Source organism: Sceloporus occidentalis, unplaced genomic scaffold (assembly GCF_023333645.1).
Source record: "Sceloporus occidentalis isolate IW3139 unplaced genomic scaffold, rSceOcc1.0.p SCAF_111, whole genome shotgun sequence".
Classification (NCBI taxonomy): Eukaryota; Metazoa; Chordata; class Lepidosauria; order Squamata; family Phrynosomatidae; genus Sceloporus; species Sceloporus occidentalis.
The window spans coordinates 1,018,442-1,039,270 of record NW_028317091.1 but is presented as its reverse complement, the minus strand read 5'-3'; the positions used below and the strand labels follow the sequence as shown (position 1 = coordinate 1,039,270).

The window sequence follows — 20,829 nt, the reverse complement described above, 5'->3', positions numbered from 1 at the left end:
CCTATTTTGCACCACGTTCTCTCCACAAGTTAAACAATTGGTGGACTAGTGGACAAGAAATGTTTTTGAGTCTTTTCTCGTTGATTGCATTTGCAACTATAAAGAGCTTTTCTTTTCTAAAATGTAGTTGGCTAAGGAAACACACTAACCCGAAGAGTATTGAAAAAGAAAACAAAAGGCTCACTTAGCGTTGAGTAGGTTTTTGTTGCTTTAATCCTCCCTTGCCTTGTTTCAAGTCTTTTTCAAAGACCAGCTTCCATTAGTGACACTTTTTCTCAACTGACAGGGTGCTAGGAACAAAATAAAAAGAGCCTTTATTGGAAATGAAGATGGTCTTACAAGTTTCTTTTCTTTAGGACTTTAAAAAGAAAAAAAAGTTGACTTCTAAGGCTTAACTGTGTGTGGGGGATTAGCTCAAGTGGTAGAGCGCTTGCTTTGCATGTGAGAGGTAGTGGGATCAATACCCACATTCTCCAGGTTCTACTGATGTCTTTCTTTCAGGTAAATGACTGGTGCTTCACATACTTTTTACTAAAGCTTTGTTGCTTTAGTGTATTCCTTTGTTTTTCTTGTTTGTAATTTGGATTTTGAGATGATTTTTCCATGATATGTTTGAACCTGATGCAGAACTCACTATAACTATAAAATGAAATACCTGGTCAGTATATTGTGGTGCTATAAAATCTATACATACAATGTAATGTTGCTATAAATACACCTGTTTTGTGATTCGTACGGATAGTTACCTGTAAGTTGTCGGTGGGCAGACTGGGGATAACTAAGCAGCACTCCGCGGCTGCAGTTCATGAGTTCCTGTTGCAATGATCTTTGTGAGATGCGTCAGAGTTATAGTTTCTTTAGATCTTCCCAGATAAAGTGGTCCTTTTGCTGACCACGGAATTCGCACCTAAAGTCCACTCTTCACTCTGTAGGATCAACCTACCATTTTTTTTCCCGTCTCACAAAAATATAAAGCTTCCTTCGAGCCGGAATCGAACCAGCGACCTAAGGATGTCCGATTATTTTCTACAGTCCTCCGCTCTACCAGCTGAGCTATCGAAGGTCATGCTTCAGTGTGCTGTCCATGCTGACTGTACCTGGAGCAGCCCCTCACTCACCAACAATGCGTGTTACAAGCTACATCAAGTTGAAGGGTTAACATTGTAAACGGCTTGAAACTTACTGAATAGACCCGGATGTGTAAAAATCAATTTTTGCGATGGCCGGGAATCGAACCCGGGTCAACTGCTTGGAAGGCAGCTATGCTCACCACTATACCACCAACGCTGGACAGAGAGATAGGCTTTTAATCTAGAGATGGGAAGGTCCGGAAAAAAAAACATAAGAAAAAAAAAACATTTTCCTTCCGTTTTTTTCCAAAGCCATTTTTTGTTTGTGGGAAATGATGTCATATCCCGGAGCTCAGACTCAGCAGCACTCAGAGGATGCTCACTTTCTATGGAGGTTGCGTAACGTTTTCTTTAATTTCATAAAAATGAACCCTGCTGATGATGTCCTGGGAAAGGCTGGGTTTTGTGACCCTTGAGTTTTAGGATAATGTGAGTTAGATCCAGTCTGATATACAACGAAGGTAAAAGAAGTGTGGAACCAGTTTTCACAGAGCCCGATAGATCTGCTACATGGGTGGTTTTAGGAGTTCTGCATATGTAGATGTTATTGTGTCATTTTTCAGCCTTTAGCAGAATTTAGTTTTATGTGGAATATGGAATGTTTCATCAGAACATTTAGAAATCTGGCCGACCTTCAGGAAATGTTAAAAATTGTCATCTTCTGCCTTGGTCCGATCCTCTTCTCTGGCCTGGCTTATTTCCACACTTAAGCTTCTTTAGCGTAGCGGTTGTACCGTTTGCCTCACGTGACAAAGGTCCCCGGTTCGAAACTGGGTAGAAACACTTCTTATCATTATTCCCATTTAAAATACAGAACCGATGATTCATCACCAAAGAGGGCAATCTGCTCCTCAGTTTTGTACCAGAAGGTGGTGCTGTTGCCCTAGGTCTTGGCCTAGTCAAGAAAATGGTGGTCAATCTACTGATGTCTTTCTTTCAGGTAAATGACTGGTGCTTCACATACTTTTTGCTTTGTTGCTTTAGTGTATTCCTTTGTTTTTCTTGTTTGTAATTTGGATTTTGAGATGATTTTTCCATGATATGTTTGAACCTGATGCAGAACTCACTATAACTATAAAATGAAATACCTGGTCAGTATATTGTGGTGCTATAAAATCTATACATACAATGTAATGTTGTTATAAATACACCTGTTTTGTGATTCGTACGGATAGTTACCTGTAAGTTGTCGGTGGCCAGACTGGGGATAACTAAGCAGCACTGGCAGTTTCAGGAATTCCACCCTTCCTCCAGCAATCATCAGATATAGAAGATATAATACTTGATCCCTTTATGCCCATCTCATGGTGATGGGGCTGCCCTGAGAACAAGAGCAGTATGATCAGGTTTTACCATAAATTTGTCCGGTGTAATTCACTTTTCCCGCAGTGACAGTTTCCTTTACATAATTTTCTGAAGGGACAAATTTTACATATTACATATAAAACATATACACTTTATGAAAGGATGTGGACACCCCTAATTATTGAGTTTAGGTATTTCAGCCACATCCATTGCTAACAGGTGTATAAAATCAAGCACATAGTCGACCATCTCCCTAGACAGACATTGGCATTATGTCTCCCTTTTCCTCTTCATCTATCTTTGTTCTCTTTATCTCCCAACCCTTTCTCTTTACCTCTCCCTGTTTGTCCACTTTTTCTTTACCGCTACCTTTTGTCACTTCCTCTCCTCTTTTCTTTAATCTATCCTCCTTTTCTTTAATCTCTCCATTTTCATTATCTTTCCTCCTGTTGCTTTTTATATAATCTCTCTAATCTATTCCTCCCGTTTCTGATGTTCCTTGACCAGCCCAAAAAGGTAAGGAATCTGCCCCAGTATTTTGAGGTGGCTATTCAGGTAAGGTGAGCGCTTTAGATGTTGGGGAATATGATTAATGCTATTTGATTTGACCAACTAGCAACAAAGGGTTCCAATAAAAACTAGCTTCCCATACTGGGAGTCGAACCCAGGCCGCCTGGGTGAAAACCAGGAATCCTAACCGCTAGACCATATGGGATATGTGTCTCCACCCTGCACACACCACATGGGATGGTGTATGTGACAGAGCATCCACAGATCCTATAGGAGGTGAACCTTTTTATTTTAAAATACAGCTGTAATGCCTGTCAGTCCGCGGCTGCAGTTCATGAGTTCCTGTTCCAATGATCTTTGTGAGATGCGTCAGAGTTATAGTTTCTTTAGATCTTCCCAGATAAAGTGGTCCTTTTGCTGACCACGGAATTCGCACCTAAAGTCCACTCTTCACTCTGTAGGATCAACCTACCATTTTTTTTCCCGTCTCACAAAAATATAAAGCTTCCTTTGAGCCGGAATCGAACCAGCGACCTAAGGATGTCCGATTATTTTCTACAGTCCTCCGCTCTACCAGCTGAGCTATCGAAGGTCATGCTTCAGTGTGCTGTCCATGCTGACTGTACCTGGAGCAGCCCCTCACTCACCAACAACGCGTGTTACAAGCTACATCAAGTTGAAAGGTTAACATTGTAAACGGCTTGAAACTTACTGAATAGACCCGGATGTGTAAAAATCAATTTTTGCGATGGCCGGGAATCGAACCCGGGTCAACTGCTTGGAAGGCAGCTATGCTCACCACTATACCACCAACGCTGGACAGAGAGATAGGCTTTTAATCTAGAGATGGGAAGGTCCGGAAAAAAAAACATAAGAAAAAAAAAACATTTTCCTTCCGTTTTTTTCCAAAGCCATTTTTTGTTTGTGGGAAATGATGTCATATCCCGGAGCTCAGACTCAGCAGCACTCAGAGGATGCTCACTTTCTATGGAGGTTGCGTAACGTTTTCTTTAATTTCATAAAAATGAACCCTGCTGATGATGTCCTGGGAAAGGCTGGGTTTTGTGACCCTTGAGTTTTAGGATAATGTGAGTTAGATCCAGTCTGATATACAACGAAGGTAAAAGAAGTGTGGAACCAGTTTTCACAGAGCCCGATAGATCTGCTACATGGGTGGTTTTAGGAGTTCTGCATATGTAGATGTTATTGTGTCATTTTTCAGCCTTTAGCAGAATTTAGTTTTATGTGGAATATGGAATGTTTCATCAGAACATTTAGAAATCTGGCCGACCTTCAGGAAATGTTAAAAATTGTCATCTTCTGCCTTGGTCCGATCCTCTTCTCTGGCCTGACTTATTTATACACTTAAGCTTCTTTAGCGTAGCGGTTGTACCGTTTGCCTCACGTGACAAAGGTCCCCGGTTCGAAACTGGGTAGAAACACTTCTTATCATTATTCCCATTTAAAATACAGAACCGATGATTCATCACCAAAGAGGGCAATCTGCTCCTCAGTTTTGTACCAGAAGGTGGTGCTGTTGCCCTAGGTCTTGGCCTAGTCAAGAAAATGGTGGTCAATCTACTGATGTCTTTCTTTCAGGTAAATGACTGGTGCTTCACATACTTTTTGCTTTAGTGTATTCCTTTGTTTTTCTTGTTTGTAATTTGGATTTTGAGATGATTTTTCCATGATATGTTTGAACCTGATGCAGAACTCACTATAACTATAAAATGAAATACCTGGTCAGTATATTGTGGTGCTATAAAATCTATACATACAATGTAATGTTGTTATAAATACACCTGTTTTGTGATTCGTACGGATAGTTACCTGTAAGTTGTCGGTGGCCAGACTGGGGATAACTAAGCAGCACTGGCAGTTTCAGGAATTCCACCCTTCCTCCAGCAATCATCAGATATAGAAGATATAATACTTGATCCCTTTATGCCCATCTCATGGTGATGGGGCTGCCCTGAGAACAAGAGCAGTATGATCAGGTTTTACCATAAATTTGTCCGGTGTAATTCACTTTTCCCGCAGTGACAGTTTCCTTTACATAATTTTCTGAAGGGACAAATTTTACATATTACATATAAAACATATACACTTTATGAAAGGATGTGGACACCCCTAATTATTGAGTTTAGGTATTTCAGCCACATCCATTGCTAACAGGTGTATAAAATCAAGCACATAGTCGACCATCTCCCTAGACAGACATTGGCATTATGTCTCCCTTTTCCTCTTCATCTATCTTTGTTCTCTTTATCTCCCAACCCTTTCTCTTTACATCTCCCTGTTTGTCCACTTTTTCTTTACCGCTACCTTTTGTCACTTCCTCTCCTCTTTTCTTTAATCTATCCTCCTTTTCTTTAATCTCTCCATTTTCATTATCTTTCCTCCTGTTGCTTTTTATATAATCTCTCTAATCTATTCCTCCCGTTTCTGATGTTCCTTGACCAGCCCAAAAATGTAAGGAATCTGCCCCAGTATTTTGAGGTGGCTATTCAGGTAAGGTGAGCGCTTTAGATGTTGGGGAATATGATTAATGCTATTTGATTTGACCAACTAGCAACAAAGGGTTCCAATAAAAACTAGCTTCCCATACTGGGAGTCAAACCCAGGCTGCCTGGGTGAAAACCAGGAATCCTAACCGCTAGACCATATGGGATATGTGTCTCCACCCTGCACACACCACATGGGATGGTGTATGTGACAGAGCATCCACAGATCCTATAGGAGGTGAACCTTTTTATTTTAAAATACAGCTGTAATGCCTGTCAGTCCGCGGCTGCAGTTCATGAGTTCCTGTTCCAATGATCTTTGTGAGATGCGTCAGAGTTATAGTTTCTTTAGATCTTCCCAGATAAAGTGGTCCTTTTGCTGACCACGGAATTCGCACCTAAAGTCCACTCTTCACTCTGTAGGATCAACCTACCATTTTTTTTCCCGTCTCACAAAAATATAAAGCTTCCTTCGAGCCGGAATCGAACCAGCGACATAAGGATGTCCGATTATTTTCTACAGTCCTCCGCTCTACCAGCTGAGCTATCGAAGGTCATGCTTCAGTGTGCTGTCCATGCTGACTGTACCTGGAGCAGCCCCTCACTCACCAACAATGCGTGTTACAAGAAGGGTTAACATTGCAAACGGCTTGAAACTTACTGAATAGACCCGGATGTGTAAAAATCAATTTTTGCGTTGGCCGGGAATCGAACCCGGGTCAACTGCTTGGAAGGCAGCTATGCTCACCACTATACCACCAACGCTGTACAGAGAGATAGGCTTTTAATCTAGAGATGGGAAGGTCCGGAAAAAAAAACATAAGAAAAAAAAAACATTTTCCTTCCGTTTTTTTCCAAAGCCATTTTTTGTTTGTGGGAAATGATGTCATATCCCGGAGCTCAGACTCAGCAGCACTCAGAGGATGCTCACTTTCTATGGAGGTTGCGTAACGTTTTCTTTAATTTCATAAAAATGAACCCTGCTGATGATGTCCTGGGAAAGGCTGGGTTTTGTGACCCTTGAGTTTTAGGATAATGTGAGTTAGATCCAGTCTGATATACAACGAAGGTAAAAGAAGTGTGGAACCAGTTTTCACAGAGCCCGATAGATCTGCTACATGGGTGGTTTTAGGAGTTCTGCATATGTAGATGTTATTGTGTCATTTTTCAGCCTTTAGCAGAATTTAGTTTTATGTGGAATATGGAATGTTTCATCAGAACATTTAGAAATCTGGCCGACCTTCAGGAAATGTTAAAAATTGTCATCTTCTGCCTTTGTCCGATCCTCTTCTCTGGCCTGGCTTGTTTCTACATTTAAGCTTCTTTAGCGTAGCGGTTGTACCGTTTACCTTTTCGACAAAGGTCCGCGGTTCAAAACTGGGTAGAAACACTTCTTATCATTATTCCCATTTAAAATACAGAACCGATGGTTCATCACCAAAGAGGGCAATCTGCTCCTCAGTTTTGTACCAGAAGGTGGTGCTGTTGCCCTAGGTCTTGGCCTAGTCAAGAAAATGGTGGTCAATCTACTGATGTCTTTCTTTCAGGTAAATGACTGGTGCTTCACATACTTTTTGCTTTGTTGCTTTAGTGTATTCCTTTGTTTTTCTTGTTTGTAATTTGGATTTTGAGATGATTTTTCCATGATATGTTTGAACCTGATGCAGAACTCACTATAACTATAAAATGAAATACCTGGTCAGTATATTGTGGTGCTATAAAATCTATACATACAATGTAATGTTGTTATAAATACACCTGTTTTGTGATTCGTACGGATAGTTACCTGTAAGTTGTCGGTGGCCAGACTGGGGATAACTAAGCAGCACTGGCAGTTTCAGGAATTCCACCCTTCCTCCAGCAATCATCAGATATAGAAGATATAATACTTGATCCCTTTATGCCCATCTCATGGTGATGGGGCTGCCCTGAGAACAAGAGCAGTATGATCAGGTTTTACCATAAATTTGTCCGGTGTAATTCACTTTTCCCGCAGTGACAGTTTCCTTTACATAATTTTCTGAAGGGACAAATTATACATATTACATATAAAACATATACACTTTATGAAAGGATGTGGACACCCCTAATTATTGAGTTTAGGTATTTCAGCCACATCCATTGCTAACAGGTGTATAAAATCAAGCACATAGTCGACCATCTCCCTAGACAGACATTGGCATTATGTCTCCCTTTTCCTCTTCATCTATCTTTGTTCTCTTTATCTCCCAACTCTTTCTCTTTACCTCTCCCTGTTTGTCCACTTTTTCTTTACCGCTACCTTTTGTCACTTCCTCTCCTCTTTTCTTTAATCTATCCTCCTTTTCTTTAATCTCTCCATTTTCATTATCTTTCCTCCTGTTGCTTTTTATATAATCTCTCTAATCTATTCCTCCCGTTTCTGATGTTCCTTGACCAGCCCAAAAAGGTAAGGCATCTGCCCCAGTATTTTGAGGTGGCTATTCAGGTAAGGTGAGCGCTTTAGATGTTGGGGAATATGATTAATGCTATTTGATTTGACCAACTAGCAACAAAGGGTTCCAATAAAAACTAGCTTCCCATACCGGGAGTCGAACCCGGGCCGCCTGGGTGAAAACCAGGAATCCTAACCGCTAGACCATATGGGATATGTGTCTCCACCCTGCACACACCACATGGGATGGTGTATGTGACAGAGCATCCACAGATCCTATAGGAGGTGAACCTTTTTATTTTAAAATACAGCTGTAATGCCTGTCAGTCCGCGGCTGCAGTTCATGAGTTCCTGTTCCAATGATCTTTGTGAGATGCGTCAGAGTTATAGTTTCTTTAGATCTTCCCAGATAAAGTGGTCCTTTTGCTGACCACGGAATTCGCACCTAAAGTCCACTCTTCACTCTGTAGGATCAACCTACCATTTTTTTTCCCGTCTCATAAAAATATAAAGCTTCCTTCGAGCCGGAATCGAACCAGCGACCTAAGGATGTCCGATTATTTTCTACAGTACTCCGCTCTACCAGCTGAGCTATCGAAGGTCATGCTTCAGTGTGCTGTCCATGCTGACTGTACCTGGAGCAGCCCCTCACTCACCAACAACGCGTGTTACAAGAAGGGTTAACATTGCAAACGGCTTGAAACTTACTGAATAGACCCGGATGTGTAAAAATCAATTTTTGCGTTGGCCGGGAATCGAACCCGGGTCAACTGCTTGGAAGGCAGCTATGCTCACCACTATACCACCAACGCTGGACAGAGAGATAGGCTTTTAATCTAGAGATGGGAAGGTCTGGAAAAAAAAACATAAGAAAAAAAAAACATTTTCCTTCCGTTTTTTTCCAAAGCCATTTTTTGTTTGTGGGAAATGATGTCATATCCCGGAGCTCAGACTCAGCAGCACTCAGAGGATGCTCACTTTCTATGGAGGTTGCGTAACGTTTTCTTTAATTTCATAAAAATGAACCCTGCTGATGATGTCCTGGGAAAGGCTGGGTTTTGTGACCCTTGAGTTTTAGGATAATGTGAGTTAGATCCAGTCTGATATACAACGAAGGTAAAAGAAGTGTGGAACCAGTTTTCACAGAGCCCGATAGATCTGCTACATGGGTGGTTTTAGGAGTTCTGCATATGTAGATGTTATTGTGTCATTTTTCAGCCTTTAGCAGAATTTAGTTTTATGTGGAATATGGAATGTTTCATCAGAACATTTAGAAATCTGGCCGACCTTCAGGAAATGTTAAAAATTGTCATCTTCTGCCTTTGTCCGATCCTCTTCTCTGGCCTGGCTTGTTTCTACACTTAAGCTTCTTTAGCGTAGCGGTTGTACCGTTTACCTTTTCGACAAAGGTCCGCGGTTCAAAACTGGGTAGAAACACTTCTTATCATTATTCCCATTTAAAATACAGAACCGATGGTTCATCACCAAAGAGGGCAATCTGCTCCTCAGTTTTGTACCAGAAGGTGGTGCTGTTGCCCTAGGTCTTGGCCTAGTCAAGAAAATGGTGGTCAATCTACTGATGTCTTTCTTTCAGGTAAATGACTGGTGCTTCACATACTTTTTGCTTTGTTGCTTTAGTGTATTCCTTTGTTTTTCTTGTTTGTAATTTGGATTTTGAGATGATTTTTCCATGATATGTTTGAACCTGATGCAGAACTCACTATAACTATAAAATGAAATACCTGGTCAGTATATTGTGGTGCTATAAAATCTATACATACAATGTAATGTTGTTATAAATACACCTGTTTTGTGATTCGTACGGATAGTTACCTGTAAGTTGTCGGTGGCCAGACTGGGGATAACTAAGCAGCACTGGCAGTTTCAGGAATTCCACCCTTCCTCCAGCAATCATCAGATATAGAAGATATAATACTTGATCCCTTTATGCCCATCTCATGGTGATGGGGCTGCCCTGAGAACAAGAGCAGTATGATCAGGTTTTACCATAAATTTGTCCGGTGTAATTCACTTTTCCCGCAGTGACAGTTTCCTTTACATAATTTTCTGAAGGGACAAATTTTACATATTACATATAAAACATATACACTTTATGAAAGGATGTGGACACCCCTAATTATTGAGTTTAGGTATTTCAGCCACATCCATTGCTAACAGGTGTATAAAATCAAGCACATAGTCGACCATCTCCCTAGACAGACATTGGCATTATGTCTCCCTTTTCCTCTTCATCTATCTTTGTTCTCTTTATCTCCCAACCCTTTCTCTTTACCTCTCCCTGTTTGTCCACTTTTTCTTTACCGCTACCTTTTGTCACTTCCTCTCCTCTTTTCTTTAATCTATCCTCCTTTTCTTTAATCTCTCCATTTTCATTATCTTTCCTCCTGTTGCTTTTTATATAATCTCTCTTATCTATTCCTCCCGTTTCTGATGTTCCTTGACCAGCCCAAAAAGGTAAGGAATCTGCCCCAGTATTTTGAGGTGGCTATTCAGGTAAGGTGAGCGCTTTAGATGTTGGGGAATATGATTAATGCTATTTGATTTGACCAACTAGCAACAAAGGGTTCCAATAAAAACTAGCTTCCCATACTGGGAGTCGAACCCAGGCCGCCTGGGTGAAAACCAGGAATCCTAACCGCTAGACCATATGGGATATGTGTCTCCACCCTGCACACACCACATGGGATGGTGTATGTGACAGAGCATCCACAGATCCTATAGGAGGTGAACCTTTTTATTTTAAAATACAGCTGTAATGCCTGTCAGTCCGCGGCTGCAGTTCATGAGTTCCTGTTCCAATGATCTTTGTGAGATGCGTCAGAGTTATAGTTTCTTTAGATCTTCCCAGATAAAGTGGTCCTTTTGCTGACCACGGAATTCGCACCTAAAGTCCACTCTTCACTCTGTAGGATCAACCTACCATTTTTTTTCCCGTCTCACAAAAATATAAAGCTTCCTTCGAGCCGGAATCGAACCAGCGACCTAAGGATGTCCGATTATTTTCTACAGTCCTCCGCTCTACCAGCTGAGCTATCGAAGGTCATGCTTCAGTGTGCTGTCCATGCTGACTGTACCTGGAGCAGCCCCTCACTCACCAACAACGCGTGTTACAAGCTACGTCAAGTTGAAAGGTTAACATTGTAAACGGCTTGAAACTTACTGAATAGACCCGGATGTGTAAAAATCAATTTTTGCGATGGCCGGGAATCGAACCCGGGTCAACTGCTTGGAAGGCAGCTATGCTCACCACTATACCACCAACGCTGGACAGAGAGATAGGCTTTTAATCTAGAGATGGGAAGGTCCGGAAAAAAAAACATAAGAAAAAAAAAACATTTTCCTTCCGTTTTTTTCCAAAGCCATTTTTTGTTTGTGGGAAATGATGTCATATCCCGGAGCTCAGACTCAGCAGCACTCAGAGGATGCTCACTTTCTATGGAGGTTGCGTAACGTTTTCTTTAATTTCATAAAAATGAACCCTGCTGATGATGTCCTGGGAAAGGCTGGGTTTTGTGACCCTTGAGTTTTAGGATAATGTGAGTTAGATCCAGTCTGATATACAACGAAGGTAAAAGAAGTGTGGAACCAGTTTTCACAGAGCCCGATAGATCTGCTACATGGGTGGTTTTAGGAGTTCTGCATATGTAGATGTTATTGTGTCATTTTTCAGCCTTTAGCAGAATTTAGTTTTATGTGGAATATGGAATGTTTCATCAGAACATTTAGAAATCTGGCCGACCTTCAGGAAATGTTAAAAATTGTCATCTTCTGCCTTTGTCCGATCCTCTTCTCTGGCCTGGCTTGTTTCTACATTTAAGCTTCTTTAGCGTAGCGGTTGTACCGTTTACCTTTTCGACAAAGGTCCGCGGTTCAAAACTGGGTAGAAACACTTCTTATCATTATTCCCATTTAAAATACAGAACCGATGGTTCATCACCAAAGAGGGCAATCTGCTCCTCAGTTTTGTACCAGAAGGTGGTGCTGTTGCCCTAGGTCTTGGCCTAGTCAAGAAAATGGTGGTCAATCTACTGATGTCTTTCTTTCAGGTAAATGACTGGTGCTTCACATACTTTTTGCTTTGTTGCTTTAGTGTATTCCTTTGTTTTTCTTGTTTGTAATTTGGATTTTGAGATGATTTTTCCATGATATGTTTGAACCTGATGCAGAACTCACTATAACTATAAAATGAAATACCTGGTCAGTATATTGTGGTGCTATAAAATCTATACATACAATGTAATGTTGTTATAAATACACCTGTTTTGTGATTCGTACGGATAGTTACCTGTAAGTTGTCGGTGGCCAGACTGGGGATAACTAAGCAGCACTGGCAGTTTCAGGAATTCCACCCTTCCTCCAGCAATCATCAGATATAGAAGATATAATACTTGATCCCTTTATGCCCATCTCATGGTGATGGGGCTGCCCTGAGAACAAGAGCAGTATGATCAGGTTTTACCATAAATTTGTCCGGTGTAATTCACTTTTCCCGCAGTGACAGTTTCCTTTACATAATTTTCTGAAGGGACAAATTATACATATTACATATAAAACATATACACTTTATGAAAGGATGTGGACACCCCTAATTATTGAGTTTAGGTATTTCAGCCACATCCATTGCTAACAGGTGTATAAAATCAAGCACATAGTCGACCATCTCCCTAGACAGACATTGGCATTATGTCTCCCTTTTCCTCTTCATCTATCTTTGTTCTCTTTATCTCCCAACTCTTTCTCTTTACCTCTCCCTGTTTGTCCACTTTTTCTTTACCGCTACCTTTTGTCACTTCCTCTCCTCTTTTCTTTAATCTATCCTCCTTTTCTTTAATCTCTCCATTTTCATTATCTTTCCTCCTGTTGCTTTTTATATAATCTCTCTAATCTATTCCTCCCGTTTCTGATGTTCCTTGACCAGCCCAAAAAGGTAAGGCATCTGCCCCAGTATTTTGAGGTGGCTATTCAGGTAAGGTGAGCGCTTTAGATGTTGGGGAATATGATTAATGCTATTTGATTTGACCAACTAGCAACAAAGGGTTCCAATAAAAACTAGCTTCCCATACCGGGAGTCGAACCCGGGCCGCCTGGGTGAAAACCAGGAATCCTAACCGCTAGACCATATGGGATATGTGTCTCCACCCTGCACACACCACATGGGATGGTGTATGTGACAGAGCATCCACAGATCCTATAGGAGGTGAACCTTTTTATTTTAAAATACAGCTGTAATGCCTGTCAGTCCGCGGCTGCAGTTCATGAGTTCCTGTTCCAATGATCTTTGTGAGATGCGTCAGAGTTATAGTTTCTTTAGATCTTCCCAGATAAAGTGGTCCTTTTGCTGACCACGGAATTCGCACCTAAAGTCCACTCTTCACTCTGTAGGATCAACCTACCATTTTTTTTCCCGTCTCACAAAAATATAAAGCTTCCTTCGAGCCGGAATCGAACCAGCGACCTAAGGATGTCCGATTATTTTCTACAGTCCTCCGCTCTACCAGCTGAGCTATCGAAGGTCATGCTTCAGTGTGCTGTCCATGCTGACTGTACCTGGAGCAGCCCCTCACTCACCAACAACGCGTGTTACAAGCTACATCAAGTTGAAAGGTTAACATTGTAAACGGCTTGAAACTTACTGAATAGACCCGGATGTGTAAAAATCAATTTTTGCGATGGCCGGGAATCGAACCCGGGTCAACTGCTTGGAAGGCAGCTATGCTCACCACTATACCACCAACGCTGGACAGAGAGATAGGCTTTTAATCTAGAGATGGGAAGGTCCGGAAAAAAAAACATAAGAAAAAAAAAACATTTTCCTTCCGTTTTTTTCCAAAGCCATTTTTTGTTTGTGGGAAATGATGTCATATCCCGGAGCTCAGACTCAGCAGCACTCAGAGGATGCTCACTTTCTATGGAGGTTGCGTAACGTTTTCTTTAATTTCATAAAAATGAACCCTGCTGATGATGTCCTGGGAAAGGCTGGGTTTTGTGACCCTTGAGTTTTAGGATAATGTGAGTTAGATCCAGTCTGATATACAACGAAGGTAAAAGAAGTGTGGAACCAGTTTTCACAGAGCCCGATAGATCTGCTACATGGGTGGTTTTAGGAGTTCTGCATATGTAGATGTTATTGTGTCATTTTTCAGCCTTTAGCAGAATTTAGTTTTATGTGGAATATGGAATGTTTCATCAGAACATTTAGAAATCTGGCCGACCTTCAGGAAATGTTAAAAATTGTCATCTTCTGCCTTTGTCCGATCCTCTTCTCTGGCCTGGCTTGTTTCTACATTTAAGCTTCTTTAGCGTAGCGGTTGTACCGTTTACCTTTTCGACAAAGGTCCGCGGTTCAAAACTGGGTAGAAACACTTCTTATCATTATTCCCATTTAAAATACAGAACCGATGGTTCATCACCAAAGAGGGCAATCTGCTCCTCAGTTTTGTACCAGAAGGTGGTGCTGTTGCCCTAGGTCTTGGCCTAGTCAAGAAAATGGTGGTCAATCTACTGATGTCTTTCTTTCAGGTAAATGACTGGTGCTTCACATACTTTTTGCTTTGTTGCTTTAGTGTATTCCTTTGTTTTTCTTGTTTGTAATTTGGATTTTGAGATGATTTTTCCATGATATGTTTGAACCTGATGCAGAACTCACTATAACTATAAAATGAAATACCTGGTCAGTATATTGTGGTGCTATAAAATCTATACATACAATGTAATGTTGTTATAAATACACCTGTTTTGTGATTCGTACGGATAGTTACCTGTAAGTTGTCGGTGGCCAGACTGGGGATAACTAAGCAGCACTGGCAGTTTCAGGAATTCCACCCTTCCTCCAGCAATCATCAGATATAGAAGATATAATACTTGATCCCTTTATGCCCATCTCATGGTGATGGGGCTGCCCTGAGAACAAGAGCAGTATGATCAGGTTTTACCATAAATTTGTCCGGTGTAATTCACTTTTCCCGCAGTGACAGTTTCCTTTACATAATTTTCTGAAGGGACAAATTTTACATATTACATATAAAACATATACACTTTATGAAAGGATGTGGACACCCCTAATTATTGAGTTTAGGTATTTCAGCCACATCCATTGCTAACAGGTGTATAAAATCAAGCACATAGTCGACCATCTCCCTAGACAGACATTGGCATTATGTCTCCCTTTTCCTCTTCATCTATCTTTGTTCTCTTTATCTCCCAACCCTTTCTCTTTACATCTCCCTGTTTGTCCACTTTTTCTTTACCGCTACCTTTTGTCACTTCCTCTCCTCTTTTCTTTAATCTATCCTCCTTTTCTTTAATCTCTCCATTTTCATTATCTTTCCTCCTGTTGCTTTTTATATAATCTCTCTAATCTATTCCTCCCGTTTCTGATGTTCCTTGACCAGCCCAAAGAGGTAAGGAATCTGCCCCAGTATTTTGAGGTGGCTATTCAGGTAAGGTGAGCGCTTTAGATGTTGGGGAATATGATTAATGCTATTTGATTTGACCAACTAGCAACAAAGGGTTCCAATAAAAACTAGCTTCCCATACTGGGAGTCAAACCCAGGCTGCCTGGGTGAAAGCCAGGAATCCTAACCGCTAGACCATATGGGATATGTGTCTCCACCCTGCACACACCACATGGGATGGTGTATGTGACAGAGCATCCACAGATCCTATAGGAGGTGAACCTTTTTATTTTAAAATACAGCTGTAATGCCTGTCAGTCCGCGGCTGCAGTTCATGAGTTCCTGTTCCAATGATCTTTGTGAGATGCGTCAGAGTTATAGTTTCTTTAGATCTTCCCAGATAAAGTGGTCCTTTTGCTGACCACGGAATTCGCACCTAAAGTCCACTCTTCACTCTGTAGGATCAACCTACCATTTTTTTTCCCGTCTCACAAAAATATAAAGCTTCCTTCGAGCCGGAATCGAACCAGCGACCTAAGGATGTCCGATTAATTTCTACAGTCCTCCGCTCTACCAGCTGAGCTATCGAAGGTCATGCTTCAGTGTGCTGTCCATGCTGACTGTACCTGGAGCAGCCCCTCACTCACCAACAACGCGTGTTACAATCTACATCAAGTTGAAAGGTTAACATTGTAAACGGCTTGAAACTTACTGAATAGACCCGGATGTGTAAAAATCAATTTTTGCGATGGCCGGGAATCGAACCCGGGTCAATTGCTTGGAAGGCAGCTATGCTCACCACTATACCACCAACGCTGGACAGAGAGATAGGCTTTTAATCTAGAGATGGGAAGGTCCGGAAAAAAAAACATAAGAAAAAAAAAACATTTTCCTTCCGTTTTTTTCCAAAGCCATTTTTTGTTTGTGGGAAATGATGTCATATCCCGGAGCTCAGACTCAGCAGCACTCAGAGGATGCTCACTTTCTATGGAGGTTGCGTAACGTTTTCTTTAATTTCATAAAAATGAACCCTGCTGATGATGTCCTGGGAAAGGCTGGGTTTTGTGACCCTTGAGTTTTAGGATAATGTGAGTTAGATCCAGTCTGATATACAACGAAGGTAAAAGAAGTGTGGAACCAGTTTTCACAGAGCCCGATAGATCTGCTACATGGGTGGTTTTAGGAGTTCTGCATATGTAGATGTTATTGTGTCATTTTTCAGCCTTTAGCAGAATTTAGTTTTATGTGGAATATGGAATGTTTCATCAGAACATTTAGAAATCTGGCCGACCTTCAGGAAATGTTAAAAATTGTCATCTTCTGCCTTGGTCCGATCCTCTTCTCTGGCCTGACTTATTTATACACTTAAGCTGCTTTAGCGTAGCGGTTGTACCGTTTGCCTCACGTGACAAAGGTCCCCGGTTCGAAACTGGGTAGAAACACTTCTTATCATTATTCCCATTTAAAATACAGAACCGATGATTCATCACCAAAGAGGGCAATCTGCTCCTCAGTTTTGTACCAGAAGGTGGTGCTGTTGCCCTAGGTCTTGGCCTAGTCAAGAAAATGGTGGTCAATCTACTGATGTCTTTCTTTCAGGTAAATGACTGGTGCTTCACATACTTTTTGCTTTAGTGTATTCCTTTGTTTTTCTTGTTTGTAATTTGGATTTTGAGATGATTTTTCCATGATATGTTTGAACCTGATGCAGAACTCACTATAACTATAAAATGAAATACCTGGTCAGTATATTGTGGTGCTATAAAATCTATACATACAATGTAATGTTGTTATAAATACACCTGTTTTGTGATTCGTACGGATAGTTACCTGTAAGTTGTCGGTGGCCAGACTGGGGATAACTAAGCAGCACTGGCAGTTTCAGGAATTCCACCCTTCCTCCAGCAATCATCAGATATAGAAGATATAATACTTGATCCCTTTATGCCCATCTCATGGTGATGGGGCTGCCCTGAGAACAAGAGCAGTATGATCAGGTTTTACCATAAATTTGTCCGGTGTAATTCACTTTTCCCGCAGTGACAGTTTCCTTTACATAATTTTCTGAAGGGACAAATTTTACATATTACATATAAAACATATACACTTTATGAAAGGATGTGGACACCCCTAATTATTGAGTTTAGGTATTTCAGCCACATCCATTGCTAACAGGTGTATAAAATCAAGCACATAGTCGACCATCTCCCTAGACAGACATTGGCATTATGTCTCCCTTTTCCTCTTCATCTATCTTTGTTCTCTTTATCTCCCAACCCTTTCTCTTTACATCTCCCTGTTTGTCCACTTTTTCTTTACCGCTACCTTTTGTCACTTCCTCTCCTCTTTTCTTTAATCTATCCTCCTTTTCTTTAATCTCTCCATTTTCATTATCTTTCCTCCTGTTGCTTTTTATATAATCTCTCTAATCTATTCCTCCCGTTTCTGATGTTCCTTGACCAGCCCAAAGAGGTAAGGAATCTGCCCCAGTATTTTGAGGTGGCTATTCAGGTAAGGTGAGCGCTTTAGATGTTGGGGAATATGATTAATGCTATTTGATTTGACCAACTAGCAACAAAGGGTTCCAATAAAAACTAGCTTCCCATACTGGGAGTCAAACCCAGGCTGCCTGGGTGAAAGCCAGGAATCCTAACCGCTAGACCATATGGGATATGTGTCTCCACCCTGCACACACCACATGGGATGGTGTATGTGACAGAGCATCCACAGATCCTATAGGAGGTGAACCTTTTTATTTTAAAATACAGCTGTAATGCCTGTCAGTCCGCGGCTGCAGTTCATGAGTTCCTGTTCCAATGATCTTTGTGAGATGCGTCAGAGTTATAGTTTCTTTAGATCTTCCCAGATAAAGTGGTCCTTTTGCTGACCACGGAATTCGCACCTAAAGTCCACTCTTCACTCTGTAGGATCAACCTACCATTTTTTTTCCCGTCTCACAAAAATATAAAGCTTCCTTCGAGCCGGAATCGAACCAGCGACCTAAGGATGTCCGATTAATTTCTACAGTCCTCCGCTCTACCAGCTGAGCTATCGAAGGTCATGCTTCAGTGTGCTGTCCATGCTGACTGTACCTGGAGCAGCCCCTCACTCACCAACAACGCGTGTTACAATCTACATCAAGTTGAAAGGTTAACATTGTAAACGGCTTGAAACTTACTGAATAGACCCGGATGTGTAAAAATCAATTTTTGCGATGGCCGGGAATCGAACCCGGGTCAATTGCTTGGAAGGCAGCTATGCTCACCACTATACCACCAACGCTGGACAGAGAGATAGGCTTTTAATCTAGAGATGGGAAGGTCCGGAAAAAAAAACATAAGAAAAAAAAAACATTTTCCTTCCGTTTTTTTCCAAAGCCATTTTTTGTTTGTGGGAAATGATGTCATATCCCGGAGCTCAGACTCAGCAGCACTCAGAGGATGCTCACTTTCTATGGAGGTTGCGTAACGTTTTCTTTAATTTCATAAAAATGAACCCTGCTGATGATGTCCTGGGAAAGGCTGGGTTTTGTGACCCTTGAGTTTTAGGATAATGTGAGTTAGATCCAGTCTGATATACAACGAAGGTAAAAGAAGTGTGGAACCAGTTTTCACAGAGCCCGATAGATCTGCTACATGGGTGGTTTTAGGAGTTCTGCATATGTAGATGTTATTGTGTCATTTTTCAGCCTTTAGCAGAATTTAGTTTTATGTGGAATATGGAATGTTTCATCAGAACATTTAGAAATCTGGCCGACCTTCAGGAAATGTTAAAAATTGTCATCTTCTGCCTTGGTCCGATCCTCTTCTCTGGCCTGACTTATTTATACACTTAAGCTGCTTTAGCGTAGCGGTTGTACCGTTTGCCTCACGTGACAAAGGTCCCCGGTTCGAAACTGGGTAGAAACACTTCTTATCATTATTCCCATTTAAAATACAGAACCGATGATTCATCACCAAAGAGGGCAATCTGCTCCTCAGTTTTGTACCAGAAGGTGGTGCTGTTGCCCTAGGTCTTGGCCTAGTCAAGAAAATGGTGGTCAATCTACTGATGTCTTTCTTTCAGGTAAATGACTGGTGCTTCACATACTTTTTGCTTTAGTGTATTCCTTTGTTTTTCTTGTTTGTAATTTGGATTTTGAGATGATTTTTCCATGATATGTTTGAACCTGATGCAGAACTCACTATAACTATAAAATGAAATACCTGGTCAGTATATTGTGGTGCTATAAAATCTATACATACAATGTAATGTTGTTATAAATACACCTGTTTTGTGATTCGTACGGATAGTTACCTGTAAGTTGTCGGTGGCCAGACTGGGGATAACTAAGCAGCACTGGCAGTTTCAGGAATTCCACCCTTCCTCCAGCAATCATCAGATATAGAAGATATAATACTTGATCCCTTTATGCCCATCTCATGGTGATGGGGCTGCCCTGAGAACAAGAGCAGTATGATCAGGTTTTACCATAAATTTGTCCGGTGTAATTCACTTTTCCCGCAGTGACAGTTTCCTTTACATAATTTTCTGAAGGGACAAATTTTACATATTACATATAAAACATATACACTTTATGAAAGGATGTGGACACCCCTAATTATTGAGTTTAGGTATTTCAGCCACATCCATTGCTAACAGGTGTATAAAATCAAGCACATAGTCGACCATCTCCCTAGACAGACATTGGCATTATGTCTCCCTTTTCCTCTTCATCTATCTTTGTTCTCTTTATCTCCCAACCCTTTCTCTTTACATCTCCCTGTTTGTCCACTTTTTCTTTACCGCTACCTTTTGTCACTTCCTCTCCTCTTTTCTTTAATCTATCCTCCTTTTCTTTAATCTCTCCATTTTCATTATCTTTCCTCCTGTTGCTTTTTATATAATCTCTCTAATCTATTCCTCCCGTTTCTGATGTTCCTTGACCAGCCCAAAGAGGTAAGGAATCTGCCCCAGTATTTTGAGGTGGCTATTCAGGTAAGGTGAGCGCTTTAGATGTTGGGGAATATGATTAATGCTATTTGATTTGACCAACTAGCAACAAAGGGTTCCAATAAAAACTAGCTTCCCATACTGGGAGTCAAACCCAGGCTGCCTGGGTGAAAGCCAGGAATCCTAACCGCTAGACCATATGGGATATGTGTCTCCACCCTGCACACACCACATGGGATGGTGTATGTGACAGAGCATCCACAGATCCTATAGGAGGTGAACCTTTTTATTTTAAAATACAGCTGTAATGCCTGTCAGTCCGCGGCTGCAGTTCATGAGTTCCTGTTCCAATGATCTTTGTGAGATGCGTCAGAGTTATAGTTTCTTTAGATCTTCCCAGATAAAGTGGTCCTTTTGCTGACCACGGAATTCGCACCTAAAGTCCACTCTTCACTCTGTAGGATCAACCTACCATTTTTTTTCCCGTCTCACAAAAATATAAAGCTTCCTTCGAGCCGGAATCGAACCAGCGACCTAAGGATGTCCGATTAATTTCTACAGTCCTCCGCTCTACCAGCTGAGCTATCGAAGGTCATGCTTCAGTGTGCTGTCCATGCTGA

The 20,829-nt window shown here is 41.1% G+C and overlaps 25 non-coding genes across 25 annotated transcripts; all 25 read right to left on the bottom strand.

Moving 5' to 3' along the window:
- Positions 1-977: 977 nt before the first annotated feature.
- TRNAY-GUA (transfer RNA tyrosine (anticodon GUA)) lies at positions 978-1,063 on the bottom strand. The gene is given in 2 exon segments: positions 978-1,013; positions 1,027-1,063. It is a non-coding gene; the product is annotated as a tRNA-Tyr (tRNA).
- Positions 1,064-1,215: 152 nt separating this feature from the next.
- Positions 1,216-1,287, bottom strand: TRNAG-UCC (transfer RNA glycine (anticodon UCC)). Its single transcript has one exon. It is a non-coding gene; the product is annotated as a tRNA-Gly (tRNA).
- A 1,791-nt stretch (positions 1,288-3,078) lies between these two features.
- Positions 3,079-3,150, bottom strand: TRNAE-UUC (transfer RNA glutamic acid (anticodon UUC)). Its single transcript has one exon. It is a non-coding gene; the product is annotated as a tRNA-Glu (tRNA).
- Positions 3,151-3,451: 301 nt separating this feature from the next.
- Positions 3,452-3,537, bottom strand: TRNAY-GUA (transfer RNA tyrosine (anticodon GUA)). Its single transcript is given in 2 exon segments — positions 3,452-3,487; positions 3,501-3,537. It is a non-coding gene; the product is annotated as a tRNA-Tyr (tRNA).
- A 152-nt stretch (positions 3,538-3,689) lies between these two features.
- On the bottom strand, positions 3,690-3,761 carry TRNAG-UCC (transfer RNA glycine (anticodon UCC)). Its single transcript has one exon. It is a non-coding gene; the product is annotated as a tRNA-Gly (tRNA).
- Positions 3,762-5,544: 1,783 nt separating this feature from the next.
- Positions 5,545-5,616, bottom strand: TRNAE-UUC (transfer RNA glutamic acid (anticodon UUC)). The gene has a single exon. It is a non-coding gene; the product is annotated as a tRNA-Glu (tRNA).
- A 301-nt stretch (positions 5,617-5,917) lies between these two features.
- TRNAY-GUA (transfer RNA tyrosine (anticodon GUA)) lies at positions 5,918-6,003 on the bottom strand. The gene is given in 2 exon segments: positions 5,918-5,953; positions 5,967-6,003. It is a non-coding gene; the product is annotated as a tRNA-Tyr (tRNA).
- A 139-nt stretch (positions 6,004-6,142) lies between these two features.
- On the bottom strand, positions 6,143-6,214 carry TRNAG-UCC (transfer RNA glycine (anticodon UCC)). The gene has a single exon. It is a non-coding gene; the product is annotated as a tRNA-Gly (tRNA).
- A 1,790-nt stretch (positions 6,215-8,004) lies between these two features.
- On the bottom strand, positions 8,005-8,076 carry TRNAE-UUC (transfer RNA glutamic acid (anticodon UUC)). The gene has a single exon. It is a non-coding gene; the product is annotated as a tRNA-Glu (tRNA).
- Positions 8,077-8,377: 301 nt separating this feature from the next.
- On the bottom strand, positions 8,378-8,463 carry TRNAY-GUA (transfer RNA tyrosine (anticodon GUA)). Its single transcript is given in 2 exon segments — positions 8,378-8,413; positions 8,427-8,463. It is a non-coding gene; the product is annotated as a tRNA-Tyr (tRNA).
- Positions 8,464-8,602: 139 nt separating this feature from the next.
- Positions 8,603-8,674, bottom strand: TRNAG-UCC (transfer RNA glycine (anticodon UCC)). The gene has a single exon. It is a non-coding gene; the product is annotated as a tRNA-Gly (tRNA).
- Positions 8,675-10,464: 1,790 nt separating this feature from the next.
- TRNAE-UUC (transfer RNA glutamic acid (anticodon UUC)) lies at positions 10,465-10,536 on the bottom strand. The gene has a single exon. It is a non-coding gene; the product is annotated as a tRNA-Glu (tRNA).
- A 301-nt stretch (positions 10,537-10,837) lies between these two features.
- On the bottom strand, positions 10,838-10,923 carry TRNAY-GUA (transfer RNA tyrosine (anticodon GUA)). Its single transcript is given in 2 exon segments — positions 10,838-10,873; positions 10,887-10,923. It is a non-coding gene; the product is annotated as a tRNA-Tyr (tRNA).
- Positions 10,924-11,075: 152 nt separating this feature from the next.
- On the bottom strand, positions 11,076-11,147 carry TRNAG-UCC (transfer RNA glycine (anticodon UCC)). The gene has a single exon. It is a non-coding gene; the product is annotated as a tRNA-Gly (tRNA).
- Positions 11,148-12,937: 1,790 nt separating this feature from the next.
- Positions 12,938-13,009, bottom strand: TRNAE-UUC (transfer RNA glutamic acid (anticodon UUC)). The gene has a single exon. It is a non-coding gene; the product is annotated as a tRNA-Glu (tRNA).
- Positions 13,010-13,310: 301 nt separating this feature from the next.
- On the bottom strand, positions 13,311-13,396 carry TRNAY-GUA (transfer RNA tyrosine (anticodon GUA)). Its single transcript is given in 2 exon segments — positions 13,311-13,346; positions 13,360-13,396. It is a non-coding gene; the product is annotated as a tRNA-Tyr (tRNA).
- A 152-nt stretch (positions 13,397-13,548) lies between these two features.
- TRNAG-UCC (transfer RNA glycine (anticodon UCC)) lies at positions 13,549-13,620 on the bottom strand. Its single transcript has one exon. It is a non-coding gene; the product is annotated as a tRNA-Gly (tRNA).
- A 1,790-nt stretch (positions 13,621-15,410) lies between these two features.
- Positions 15,411-15,482, bottom strand: TRNAE-UUC (transfer RNA glutamic acid (anticodon UUC)). Its single transcript has one exon. It is a non-coding gene; the product is annotated as a tRNA-Glu (tRNA).
- Positions 15,483-15,783: 301 nt separating this feature from the next.
- Positions 15,784-15,869, bottom strand: TRNAY-GUA (transfer RNA tyrosine (anticodon GUA)). Its single transcript is given in 2 exon segments — positions 15,784-15,819; positions 15,833-15,869. It is a non-coding gene; the product is annotated as a tRNA-Tyr (tRNA).
- A 152-nt stretch (positions 15,870-16,021) lies between these two features.
- Positions 16,022-16,093, bottom strand: TRNAG-UCC (transfer RNA glycine (anticodon UCC)). The gene has a single exon. It is a non-coding gene; the product is annotated as a tRNA-Gly (tRNA).
- A 1,783-nt stretch (positions 16,094-17,876) lies between these two features.
- TRNAE-UUC (transfer RNA glutamic acid (anticodon UUC)) lies at positions 17,877-17,948 on the bottom strand. Its single transcript has one exon. It is a non-coding gene; the product is annotated as a tRNA-Glu (tRNA).
- A 301-nt stretch (positions 17,949-18,249) lies between these two features.
- Positions 18,250-18,335, bottom strand: TRNAY-GUA (transfer RNA tyrosine (anticodon GUA)). The gene is given in 2 exon segments: positions 18,250-18,285; positions 18,299-18,335. It is a non-coding gene; the product is annotated as a tRNA-Tyr (tRNA).
- A 152-nt stretch (positions 18,336-18,487) lies between these two features.
- On the bottom strand, positions 18,488-18,559 carry TRNAG-UCC (transfer RNA glycine (anticodon UCC)). The gene has a single exon. It is a non-coding gene; the product is annotated as a tRNA-Gly (tRNA).
- Positions 18,560-20,342: 1,783 nt separating this feature from the next.
- TRNAE-UUC (transfer RNA glutamic acid (anticodon UUC)) lies at positions 20,343-20,414 on the bottom strand. Its single transcript has one exon. It is a non-coding gene; the product is annotated as a tRNA-Glu (tRNA).
- A 301-nt stretch (positions 20,415-20,715) lies between these two features.
- Positions 20,716-20,801, bottom strand: TRNAY-GUA (transfer RNA tyrosine (anticodon GUA)). The gene is given in 2 exon segments: positions 20,716-20,751; positions 20,765-20,801. It is a non-coding gene; the product is annotated as a tRNA-Tyr (tRNA).
- Between the last annotated feature and the right edge of the window lie 28 nt (positions 20,802-20,829).